General features: G+C 41.9%; 1 long non-coding RNA gene across 1 annotated transcript; it reads left to right on the top strand.

The window, feature by feature from the left end:
• Window positions 1-1,043: 1,043 nt before the first annotated feature.
• On the top strand, window positions 1,044-2,307 carry LOC311001192. Its single transcript, XR_014596145.1, has 4 exons — window positions 1,044-1,091; window positions 1,769-1,826; window positions 2,012-2,053; window positions 2,180-2,307. It is a non-coding gene; the product is annotated as an uncharacterized lncRNA (long non-coding RNA).
• The last annotated feature ends 5,873 nt before the right edge of the window (window positions 2,308-8,180 follow it).

Raw genomic sequence — 8,180 nt, 5'->3', positions numbered from 1 at the left:
CTCCTAGAGGGCACTTAAGCACGCGTTTTGGCTCCCAAGAGGGCACTTGAGCACATGTTTTGGCTCCTAGAGGGCACTTTAGCACACGTTTTGGCCCCCATGAGGGCACTTGAGCACACGTTTTAGCTCCTAGAGGGCACTTTAGCACACGTTTTGCCTCCCATGAGGACACTTTAGCACGTGTTTTGGCTTCCAAGAGGGCACTTTAACGCGCGTTTTGGCTCCCAGGGGGCACTTTAGCACGCGTTTTTCAACAATTGGGCCACGAGGGGGGGCGACCGCCCCCCCTGTGCACGCCACTGTTCCTGATGTTTAATTATTTGATGCTATTAAAGGTGAAACACACGAGCACAGTCTGAGTTTCTCTCTGGCTGCAGAAACTGGCTTTAGTTGAGTTTTATGTGTTAATGTTAATAATTCAAGATGAATGAACTCCTACACAGTGACAATGAGGCGTTTACAGTCCGGTACCTACGTAAAACTTGAGGAGAATTTCTCCTAAAATAGGAATACGACATGTTATGAGATGAGGCTCGTCCATTTGCAGCCACAAAAACCAATCAGAGAAGAGCCGGGAGCTTTGCTAATGATGGACGGATTTGGAAGCTTTTAGCAGAATTGCGGTGGCGCCGGGTCACGAGGAGCAGGAAGAGCTTCGCTTTGCTCCAGTGGTCTTCACCGCTCCCAAATCAGCTCAGGACCCAAAGTGATGGAGCGCCGTCGACCACACGGCAACAGCAGAGACACATCGTCATGGAGACGCAGACGGAGCAGAGTCTCCAGCTCGACGTATAGTTCTCTGCACTGTAAATGCAAACAATGACCTGACTAAAGATAAATTAGTGCATTTAACTCAATTCATACTGGTTCTTTAAGTTCACTTTATTACACCGAGTTTTCTGTACTTTTTACCTGCATACTTGTTTATTAAGTTTTACGTACTGGGTTTTTCTGAGTTCGTAGCACAGTTTGTGGTCTGAGACTCAAGTAAACAGAGCTGTTTGCCCCAGTGCGCATGCCCACGCAAGCCGGTAGAGGCCATGCAGTACAGCCGGTGCTTTCACGGAAGGATGGATCTAACGTTTACTTCGGTAAGTGTAAAGCTTTTGTTTATAATCTTGTCGATATAATTTAATTTTTGGAATGATATTTGTTCGAATAAACCAGCCAACAGCCCCGACTTTCTCTTCCAAGACCGGTGTCATGTTAGCATGTGTGTGTCTGCGCGCCTGTTCATAGAGCAGACGTTAGAAAGTTCAAAAACGAGTCCGATAAAAAAGTGTTGTGACTCGGTCTAACCGGCGTGGTGCGAGCCCCCATGTAGTAACATGTCCCCTCTGCTCCTGCACTGGCCCTGCTGTCTGTTAGCAGCTAAATTAGCTGCTAATTTAGCTGCTAGTTTAACCAGTTATCTGAACGGCCGTGGAGGGGGCGGCTCCGGCTCCGCAGTGGGCAGATCATGGCTGTTGCCGGGGCAACGGGAGCCTCGACGTGCCGCCGCGAGCACGGAAGCCGAGGCTGAATACTTTTATAAAATATCATGGTATCATGGGCGCCTCGTGTTGCTGCCTTCCTGTTTGCTCTGGGTGCAAATCCAATGCTAATCAGAGTAACATAACCAGCTAAATAGGAGAGAAAGTTTGGTTTCAGCTGTTATTCAACTATCAAAGGATGATCATGGTGATATGAATAATTACAGTAGCCTATTTTGATCAATGCTGATACCTGGCACTGACTGACTTTACCCTGTTTGTTTTAATTCATGCAGGTGGTACAAGACCCTGGTAAACAAAGCCAACAAATCAACACAGAAGAAAAGAGACAAGGTGGGTACTGCTTTCATTTAGAAATTCAAAAATGCAGTCTGTTTTATGGCACTAGTTTGAAAAAACATTATTGAAACAATATTAATCAGTTCATCAATTAATCTTTCTTGGATAAGACACAACACATGACTGTTAAAATTGTACTTATTTAATATTTTTTTTTACATTTATTTTTTTCTCCTTAGGTGGTGTCTCTGGCAGTGAAGTTGGTGGCAGTTTGAAAAGAGGTACGCTCGGTCACCAACACTGTGTTGCCTGTGTTATCATATGTGACAGTCAAATAGACTATTGGCGTTAAATGACTACCATGGTGGAGTAAACAATCCTTTGGATATGTTTTTTTGTTTCTTAAGGTGTTTGCCGAGTTCTACAGAGTTGCCAGTGAAAACCTCAAAAAAGACCTCTACGAAGCTCTGGACCACCATACTTCTCGTCTCACTGACCTCTTCAAATCCAGAAAAGGAGTTGTCGGCCAATCACTCCTCCCAATACACAAGTAAGTGTTGTAGTGTTCCTGCTGCTACCTCTACTACTACAGTGCAAGTATTTCTTAAAATTCAATGTTGTTACTCGAGCACATGCATACCTGCACCTGGACTTCTAACAGCCACAGTCCAAACACATGTCTTAAAGTTCTCAGGCACCGTGGCTGATTTCAAAATGTGCAGGATTTTTTTTTTGTTCAAATTTTTATGCTTTTTGTATGTGCTGAAATGCGGCCATTTCTTCCTGCTCATAGTCTTTAAAAAGAGCTCTGTCAGACAATATTCAAGAGTGCTAGTTTCTTCTATGTGGTATCATTCTTGTGGACACTTTGATTACAAGAATGAACACTAACCGTGGGTAATAACATCCTAATTTATTTGTGTTCTTTTATTTTGATTGCAGGATTCGGACACTGAGATGACTTCACCCAGGTGCCTGTTGGGGTTCTTAGAGTCATGACTGAGGACAACAGCATTGCAATCATCCTTGAAGGAAACATTGTCATGGATGAGATTCCCATAACCTCTCAAGCACTTTGTGTTCTGTCTGCGGCATACTATATGCACTCCATCTGGATTAAAGGTATGAAGAACACATCTGACTTCATCCAGAAGATGATGTTGAACCTCGGACAACAAAAACTCTGTCCAAAACTGCAAACATTAAAACATGCTCTTGTGGGCTAGATGTTGTGGCTAGAGATAGCTATACTGGTTGTCTACAGTGTGGTGTGTGAAATAGTGCAAGTATAATGGGGCTGAACAGTTAAACAAAACATTATTGAATGTTTTATGCATTTATTTTTACTGAATTGAATATTATATTTTACTTGCATCTTTTTAAAAAATGTTTTGATGATGAAACTGTGACATACATTTTTTTTTTTGTGGACAGCTCTCCATATTGTGTTCTCCAGAAATAAGAAAATATGTTTGATACACAACACAGTGATAATAATCCCTCTCACAAAAATTATGAATTTATACTTATATGTAAAAGAAAATGTATTGTCAATATAGCAGGGAAATGGCACTCATTTATTTGTTTGTATTTATTTATACAGTACAATGTCAAACTTCCCACCCCAGTTGTTCAGCCAAACTCGACCTTTGATGGTCTCTTTCTAGACAAGTTTCAGAAGAACAGCTTGTTGATTGTTATTATTGTTGTTTACTGAAATAGAAAATAAACTATGGTTTTCATAATGACATTTTGTGTGTTCTTATTTAAGTTAGCTTAACTAAGGTATGTTAAGTGAATTTATTTAAAATGAAGTAGCGCTCACTTAATTTTGCAAAGTATATTAAGTACAGGTGACTTATCTTAACTGATTTCTGTCAACTTAATTGAAGTGGATTACACTTAGATATCTTAAGTGTAATATATTACAAATTTCAAGTAATGCCCACTTGTGTGGATTTAACTATACTCAGATAAATTAAGTGCTCACAACTTAAAAGAAAGTAAAGCTTACTTAGATACAATAATTTCACACTACTTCACACAATTAAGTTCGTTTACTTACTTTTCCCAAGGTAATCGGTTTCCTAAATTTCTTTAAGTAAACTCAACTTGTTAGAATTTACAGTGTGATAACTTTAGATCCAGATGTTCAACAGCTAACATCTGGTTAAAACATGAAAACAAAAATGCTGAAACAAGTGTGGCCAGAAACTGAACAAAAAAACAACACTACTTCAACCAGTGTTGTGTAGTTTAAAGGGATAGTTCAACATTTTGGCAAATTGGCCCATTGCCATAATCCCTATAGTCATAGCAGTAGGTTTGTTACCTTTAATTGTCGGTGCAAGCTATTTTTAGAACGGCGGAGCAGAGCCGTGAGCTGCTCAGAGCTACGCTACGGAGGCTCATGGGATTTCTTGGTTTCCCTCATCAAACTCATCAAATACACAATCCAACAACTCCACAACGCTCTGGTGGACAAGTTGTGACCTGCACATTCACCACGCTATGAGATAATAACACAACGTTACCACACAGAGTTGTTTTAGAGGGAAATTCATGCGAAACCACTGATGTGTGTTGCCTTCAGGGACAGTTTTTCATCAACAGTCTCTGTATTTCCCTCTAAAACAACTCTGTCTGGTAACGTTGTGTTATTATCTCATAGTGTGGTGAATGTGCAGGTCACAACTTGTCCACCAGAGCGTTGTGGAGTTGTTGGATTGTGTATTTGGTGAGTTTGATGGAGGAAACCAAGAAATACTAAAAAGGATTCCTCCCGTGGCTACACTACATTTTCACCTTAATTAAAAAGCTCCAGGGTCCTATTGCTGGTTAAATCAGTGACTTGTGACTTGTTACAGTGAGAATGGAGGCTCTCTGCCTTCCACCTGCCGTCTCTTGGCTGAAAACCAACCTTGTAATAACCCGGCTGCCGCCTCGGTGTCCCAGCTCTCGTCTCACACACAAACGCACTCCTTAACCCGCAATCTCTTGTTTATGACAGTTACGTCATCCACCACTTTGTTGTAAACAAATGCACATGGCCAGGAGGAGGGTTAGCAACACAGAGGAAAAGACACCAGACTTAGTTCCTCTCTAAACGGGTGTATTATTTTCTGATGGTACTTCTTGAGTCAAGTAATGCTGATAACGGTGCATGTCAGTAACAGTAACCATGGGTGCAGATCCCAGGGGGGGACGGGGGGGACATGAATAATAATAAAATAATAAAATACCCCAAATTATTCAAAACTGAACAAATGTATTTTGCATAACTGGCATTGTAAAAACATGATCAGTTGGTTTACACAACTTAGTTAGGGCTTCATATTTTGATATTCATCCATATCAATTAATCATGCATTAAGTAGTCCCATACACTGGGAGAAAAGGAAGATGGTGAGAAGAATTGAGCCTCTACAAAGTTGTGATTTATGGCGGCACGGTATGAGTTGCATACGGGTAAAAAAAAAAAACACTTTTGTGTCCCCCCCAATCCTGAGATCGGATCTGCATCTGCATCCCTGACGGTAATGACATTGTAACGGGGGAAACAGTAACGTTTTTGATTACTTGTTACTGAAAAAAGTAGCACTGTTAATTTTAACGCTGTTATTCCCAACACTGGTGACTAGAGCTCCAGAGAGAAGCTGAGAGAGGAGATGGTTTTTAACCCTCTGGATCTGGAGCAGCGTGTGGAGCTTTAACAGGTTCCTGAGCTGTGACATTTAGACTGAAGCTCTTTACTGATCGTATGATATTGAAGCTGATTTGTTCGAAACAGGTGAAGGACCCCCCTCCTCCTCCTCCTCCTCCTCCTCCTCCTCTTCCTCCTCTTCCTCCCTGCATTAGATGACCCTCCAGTAACTGTTGAACTCCTTCATTTCCCCCTCACCTCTGCATCCTCCTCTTGCTGCTCGCTGACATTTTTTCCCTCAGCAGCAGATTTATTGTTCCACATAATTAAAACGGCCGGCATCACATGCCGCGGCCGCGCTACCTGCTGCCCCATAAACGCTGTCAGAGCCGTGACAGATGGGGACGCCGGAACGTGACTGCGACCGAGGCCGGAAAAACAAAACATCTCCTCCTGTAAATCTCTGGAATGGCGATGGAGCGTCAGCGGCCGCCCGCGCTCGCATCACGTGTCCGATCTGCATCGATGAATGAGAGCGCGGCTGCAGATTTACTGCAGGGGGGGAAACAGATATAGTTTGTCAGCCACAACATTAATCTCATTTTGTTAGAGCGTACATGATTTTAATCTCACTTTGCAGATAGCATGTGTGTCTTTAATCCGTCTTTAATACTCGAGCCGGGTGGAAACGGGAGAAACCACGAGCCAGGATCACATTTTTTCCTATAAAGCTCAGGATTTAATGTGACTTCCCTCCGCGGTGTGAACAGACATCGTATCAGCGTCATGCTCCTTCACTGGGCCTCACTAACCTTTTTTTTCTCTTTTTTTTTACCGTTTACTGTCTTTAAAGCCTATCCTTCTTAGCACGTGCACCGTAACCATAGCAACAGCAGAGGCACAGGCACAGCAACCGGGTTAAATAGACAAAAAGACAAAAATTATTTTAGCATTTAAACACTGATAAAAAGAGGAAAAATGCACAAGTTGTCTCTGGTTTTTAATCCTGCTCCATGTGTTTGTATCATAAGAGAAAAGGTCAAAGGTCAAATCAGACAGGAGGGGATGAGTGAAGAACTGATGTATTTAGTTAATTCAAGGCTGCAGACTGGCAGAGACCAGGGGCCTCATTTATCATTGTGGATACACCTTTTTTTACGCCATTTTCCCCTCGTTTTGTGCGTACGCACTTTTCTCCGCCAAATTTGGGATCTATCAAGCCAAAACCTGACGGGGAAAAGTGCGGACATTTACACCCATTTTGACCCTGGCGTACGCCTTTTTTGAGGAACAGGAGGAATTGGCGACACCGTTGCTGAGTCAGAGAACTGCAGTGTGAGAGGGAGAGAGGAGCGGAGTACATTTAGAAGAGCACAGTAGGATTTTTTAAAGTAATTGTGGTAGTGGTGGGCCGTTGATGCTGGCAATCCAACCCGCTCTATAATAACACTAGGCTATATGTTAATTGATAAACAGAGCGGATTGTGGATTTTGCTTTTTTGATTAGGCTGTGTGACGTCCGACAAGGATCAAACCATGTAAGTTTAAAAACACACCGGCAGCAGCGCACACTGATCTGCAGCTACTGTCACCTGAGTTAACGAGGTGCACGTGTGTTTGGAGCTGACGAGAGGAGAGAACAAAGAGTGAGACAACGCGGCCCTGAGGAGGAACTGTGAAGGACTCAGCTGTAGCCTAATGGAAAATGACCTAAACCAAGTCCAGTAGAGCTGTAACTGTGTAGTGGGAAGGCGTTCAAAGTAATGGTAACTATCGTCCTGCTTCCTACATTGTTTTAACATCTAGGTAAAAAGAAAAAAAAAAGATTTTCTGGGATAAACGGGCAGATTACATAAGATTCTTCTTCTTTCTGCTCCCTTTTGTTGAGATTTGGTAGGTTTTTGTTTTTATTGTAGCTTATTAAAATGCAAGATCATTTTTCTGACTGATTTATTGCCCGTGTATCTGCTTTCGGAGAAGCGGAGAAGTTCCGCTTCTTTCCCCCATCCTCCGCCCGTTGTCTCCGTTGTCACTTTGTTGTCACAAAAGTTGCTGCGCCACAGAGAGCACATGGCTAATTAAATATGCACGTGCTGACCATATATAGTTGTATATAGGCGTTCCGGGGGCGGAGTAAGAGGTGTGTTCACGTGTGCACCATTCTTGAGTCCTGTGTGATTTATTGCGGAGAGTTGTGCGTACGCACAGTTTGATTGATCTGAAAAAGGTGTAAATATTTAGGGTGTACGCCATTTTCGTCTTTTCGCCGTACGCAAATATTTAGTAGCAGTTTTACACCCTCTTTGATAAATGAGGCCCCTGGTCTGAGGCCTCACACTCAGGTATGCACACTGCAAAAACTCAAAATCTTACCAAGAATATTTGTCTCATTTCTAGTTAAAACAAATCTCATTATACTTACTGTAAAATAAGACTCATCACATTAAAAAGCAGCTTGTTTTTATACACTTTTTACTTCTTTCAAGCATAGTTTCACTTGAAATAAGTAGAAAAATCTGATAGTGGAGCAAGTTTTTCTTTCTTATTACAAGCACAAAAAACTTGCCTTCACTGGCAGATTTTTCTACTTATTTCAAGTGAAAATTATCTAAAAACAAGTTTATTTTTAGGTGATGAGTCTTATTTTACGTGGAAGGAGATTAGTTTTGACTAGAAATGAGACATTTTGACAAGAAATAAGACAAATATTCTTGGAAAGATGTTGAGTTTTTGCAGTGCAGGGCTGTAGGCTAAGAGGCCAGGTG

The sequence above is a fragment of the Trachurus trachurus genome (assembly GCF_905171665.1).
Source record: "Trachurus trachurus genome assembly, chromosome: 17".
Lineage (NCBI taxonomy): Eukaryota > Metazoa > Chordata > Actinopteri > Carangiformes > Carangidae > Trachurus > Trachurus trachurus.
The sequence above is the reverse complement of the archived record's forward strand: the minus strand, read 5'-3'. Positions and strand labels throughout refer to the sequence as shown.